This window comes from Perognathus longimembris, chromosome 1, assembly GCF_023159225.1.
Source record: "Perognathus longimembris pacificus isolate PPM17 chromosome 1, ASM2315922v1, whole genome shotgun sequence".
Taxonomy (NCBI): Eukaryota; Metazoa; Chordata; class Mammalia; order Rodentia; family Heteromyidae; genus Perognathus; species Perognathus longimembris.
In genome coordinates, this window is record NC_063161.1 from 152,890,699 (window position 1) to 152,896,038 (window position 5,340).

Here is a 5,340-nt window from a genome sequence, read left to right on the forward strand (position 1 = left end):
TGCCCCTGAGAGATCTCTTCTCAGGCTCATAACACCTGCCAGCAAGCTGGCCTGCGCTCACTCCTTTCTCCTCACCTCCCTCCAAGAAGGTGAGATGCCAACTGCTTCTAGCTCAGGTTCCTCTGTGGGTCAGCCTGTCTCCAAAGCCTGACAACTTTGCTTGAGTGTGGACGTGCTCAGCTCTCTTGGTGGTATACTTTAAGTACCCAAAGACTGGTCATATTTGACTTTTAAAATAATAGCTTTGTTGAAGTTCTAATTCATCTGTCATAAATTCATCCTTTTAAAGTCATATAGCCAGAGTTGTTCAACCATCACCTCCATCTATTTCCAGAACTCTTCCAGCACCGGAAAAAAAACACCTTACAGTACTCATGAGCAGTCACTTCCTATCTCCCCCAGTCCCAGATAAATATAATGTTTTTTTCCCTTTTATGGATTTTCCTATTCTGGACAATTCAAGTAAATAAAATTATACAATATATGTCTTTTGTCCCTGACTTTTGCCCCTCCCCCCAGTGTAATATTGTCAAGGTTTATCATAATGAATATGAGTATTTCATTCCTTTTTATGGCTAAGTAGTTTTCTATTGCATGCATAGACCATTTTTTTAAGAACTGTAATCTTTTTCTTTCTTCCTTTTTTCTTTTTTGCCAGTCCTGGGGCTTGAACTCAGGGCCTGAACAATGTCCCTGGCTTCTTTTTTGCTCAAGACTAACACTCTGCCACTTGAGCCACAGCGCCACTTCTGGCCATTTTCTATATATGTGGTGCTGAGGAATGGAACCCAGGGCTTCATGTATGTGAGGCAAGCACTCTTGCCACTAGGCCATCTTCCCAGCCCCATAGACCATGTTTTATGTATCCATTCTTCAGCTGATAGACATTTGAATTTTTTCTATGTTTAGACTATTATCAAAAATGCTTCTATGAACATTCATGTACAAATTTTTGTGTGGATGTATGTTTTCATTTCTTATGTATGTATACCTCATAGTAGAATTGCTGGGTTATATGGAAAAAAATCTGTGTTTAAGTTTGTCAAGAGCTGCAAAAATGTTTCCAAAAATAGTTGTGCCATTTTACATCCCACAAGCTATGTAGGAGGGTTTCAATTTCTCCATATCTTCATCAATGCTTGATGTTGTCTGTCTTACTTTAGTCATCCCAATGGTGGTGAGAGATGGAGGGTGGATAGAAGAATGGATGGTAGACAGCGGATGGATGATGAGTGGATGGATGGTAAATAACATACTGGATGGGCAGTAGGATGATTGGATGGATGGATAGATGGAAGAAAAGTTCAAGAGCCAACATCTCCTAGGCCTCTTAGGACCTCATCTTGTATGACAACCCAGTGGGGAAGCAGCACATGTAAAGAGGAGCATGTGTGAGAAAGACCGAAGAGCAGGGCCAAGCTCACTTTATAACACCCATTCTAACAAGAACTGCTTTAGCACTTCACAAGGGCAGAGCTCCTAGGATCCTAACTGCCTCTTAAAAGCCCCATCACCTTTCAGTATCAGTACATTGGAGCCAGGCTTCAATGTACATTTTAGTAGAGACAAACTATGCAAGCACAGCAGAGAAAACTTCCATGTCTTATTGGGACATGAAAGAGAAGGAAGAAGCAAAAGAGGTGAAGACAGAGGAAGGTCAGGAATGAGCAGGGCTACCCTGACCCCTTAGCTCTGGAGAGCCGGAAGCATCCATGCATACAGCTCTCCGGGCACTCCTAATGTATCATACTTCGAGGGGGTGCCCCAGTCAGGGTCCTAGGAGACCTGATGCTTGTCCTCTGAGTGAAGCTTGGTGTGGATCTGGGCTAGTTGCTAATCCTCCCTGGAGTCTTCTCCTCTCTGTCCTTCCTTCCTTCCTTCCTTCCTTCCTTCCTTCCTTCCTTCCTTCCTTCCTTCCTTCCTTCCTTCTTTCTTTCTTTCTCTCTTTCTCTCTCTCTCTTTCTTTCTTTCTTTCTTTCTCTTTCTTTCTTTCTTTCTTTTTTTCTTTTCTTTTCTTTTCTTTTTTTGCCAGTCCTTGGGCTTGGACTCAGAGCCTGAGCACTGTTCCTGGCTTTTTTCTTTCTTTCTTTTTTTTTTTTTTTGCTTAGGGCTAGCACTCCACCTCTTGAACCACTTCCAGCTTGTTCTGTTTATGTGGTGCTGAGGAATCAAACCCAGGGCTTTGTGCATGCTAGGCAAGCACCCTACCACTAAGCCACATTCCCAGCCCTCTTCTCCCTTCTCTACAGGAGGATAAATATGAACTAAAAAGCTTCAAAGTGCCTTCAATGAGGCTGCACTGGTGGAGTCTTGAGACTTCAGCAAAACAAGGGCAAAAACACCTTTTAAAGTTAATGCTATTGCTGTGGAATCAGTGTGGAGCTTCCTTGCAAAGCTAAAAAGTAGAACTACTACAGACTTACTGCACATCTAGCTGTACCACTTCTGGATATATACCCAAAGGAACCAGAACCAGCACACTATAAAGAGATCTGCACACCCTATTTAGTGCAGTAGTATTCACAAAAACCAAGTCATGGAATCTGTCTAGGTGCTATATATCATAATATATACATATATATCATATATATCATAATATATACATCATGGTGGAGTAAAGATAATGATGATGATGGATTTAAAGAAGAATGAAATCATGTAATTTATAGGCTCACACCTATAATCCTAGCTACTCAGGAGGCTGAGATCTGAGGATCTCAGTTCAAAGTCAGCCCAGGCAGGATAGTGTGAGAGACTCTTATGTCCATCCAATTAACTACAGAAAGTTAAAGTGGAGGTGTGGCTCAAGTTGTAGAGTGCTAGCCCAGAGCACAAAAGCTCAGGGACAGCGCCTAGGCCATGAATTCAAGCCCCTACTGGTTCACACACACACACACACACACACACACACACACACACACACACAGAATTCACATCAACTGATTTTATTTACCTCTGTTTAATGCACTCATTTTAGGGTTTAATCCACATCATGATCCCTTTTTTTTTTTTTTTTGGCCAGTCCTGGACCTTGGACTCAGGGCCTGAGCACTGTCCCTGGCTTCTTCCCGCTCAAGGCTAGCACTCTGCCACTTGAGCCACAGCGCCGCTTCTGGCCATTTTCTGTATATGTGGTGCTGGGGAATTGAACCTAGGGCCTCGTGTATCCAAGGCAGGCACTCTTGCTACTAGGCTATATCCCCAGCCCCACATCATGATCCCTTTATAAGCCTATTCCCTTGGTGATAGTTGATTGCATCAGACGTGGTCATGTGATATAAGCTGAGCCAATCAGTCTGAATCAGAAATTCAGAGTTTGGATCCAGATACCACCAGTCAGACTCTGCTAAGTGCCTGAATCATCAGTGATGGGTATGAGAATCAAGTTTGCTTGAGGAACCAGCCTAAGAAAGGAAGAACAGGAGGAAGGAGAGAAGAAATGGAAGGAGAGTGAGAGGGAAGAAGAATGGGGTAGAAGATAGGTGGGAGGATAGATTTCTTCATTCCTTGACCTAATTTGGTCAGCTACTATTTGAATGTATTTATGCTACTATAACAGAGAGTGGGTTGTGAAATTCATTTGACTCATGAGGCTGGAGGATGGGAAGTTGAAGAGCATGGCTGTAACTTCTGGTGAGGGCCTTTGACCTACATCACCTCATGTCAAAGGACAGAAGAGAAAGGAAGGGAGGGGGAAAAAAAAAGAGAAGAGGGCTGAGCCTGAAATCTATTCTCAAAATAACAACATTAACCTATTGAAGAGGCCAGAGCCTTCCTTGCATATCCCCTCTTAAAGTCCCTCTTAAAGTCCCAGTTGATGTGGGGATCAAATTTCCAATACATGAACTTGGGGAGATACATACAAGCCGTAACAGCTGCTGATATTAGAACACATCTCTCCTGGAACACATCCCTAAACTGGCCCGGGTAAAGACAGCTAACATCTTTTTTTTTTTTTTTTTTAATTTGTGTTGTTTTTGTTGCCAGTCCTGGGGAGTGGACTCAGGGCCTGAGCACTGTCCCTGGCTTCTTTTTGCTCAAGGCTAGCACTCTACCACTTGAGCCACAGCTCCACGTCTGGCTTTTTTCTATATATGTAGTGCTGAGGAATTGAACCCAGGGCTTCAGGTATACGAGGTGAGCACTTTACCACTAGGCCATATTCCCAGCCCCCTGACAGCTAACATCTTAACATCTTAATGTTATCGCATTTCCTCTAACAAGGTCCCTTCTAGGTAGGAAACAGGCTCCAAGGACAGACAAGAGGGAGGACCCTGATAAGCCATGATGACATCATACCCCACCAGATCCTCCCGCCAGGCTAGGAATGGAGGGCATATAGCTCCATGAAGGAACAGACTCCTCAGTGGTTACTACCGAGGATGCCCATGGTACGAAGGCGGACAGGAACCCTAGCCACCTGGCACTTCTCTCTGGGTGTTCAACACCAAGGGCCACTGCTGTTGTAGTGTCCGGGCTGTGGGTTGCCATCTGCCTAAGTCCTTCTCTGTTCGAGGATCCCTCCAAAACCTCCTCCACAACAGCTGTCCTCCCCTTCCCATGCCAACTCACGTCTTTCTCTCTTACCTTTATCCTATGTCTGCCTTGACCTCTCACTTATTCTTTTTTTTTTTTGGCCAGTTCTGGGGCTTGGACTCAGGGCCTGAGCACTGTCCCTGGCTTCTTTTTGCTCAAGGCTAGCACTCTGCCACTTGAGCCACAGCACCACTTCTGGCCGTTTTCTGTATATGTGGTGCTGGGGAATTGAACCCAGGGCCTCATGTATACGAGGCAAGCACTCTTGCCACTAGGCCATATCCCCAGCCCTCTCACTTATTCTTGCCTTCCTCTCTTTGTGTCTTTTTGGCATCTGCTTGTGCAGAAAATGGCAAAACACTACTGCTGTCTGTGGAGGCTTACTCTCAAGCCACCAGGGAGAGAAGCTGTGTTGGTCTAGTTAGTCGCCATTATCCCTGCTGTGTCCCGAGACACTGCCTCAGAGGTCACTGGGCAACTTGTGAGGTTGGCTGCCCATCTTCATCCCCATCCATGTGCAAAGAGTCACACAGGCAGCTTCTTTCTAGAAGGAGTTGTAGGCATAGTGGCTCTTGGAACATATATCTTTTTCTAATACAGAGGAGAAAGAGAGGAAACTGTGGAGGTGGATGTCCTTGGAAACACATAACAGGATGTATTGGCACACAATAATATTAATTATTGATAGAATCAACAAGGCCACTATTGTGTCTAGCAGTAGAAGTCTTGCTTCTCTGGAACGTGATGGTCAAAGGCAAGATATTTACCTACCAACAGCCATGGTCTTTGATTCCCAAATCCTCA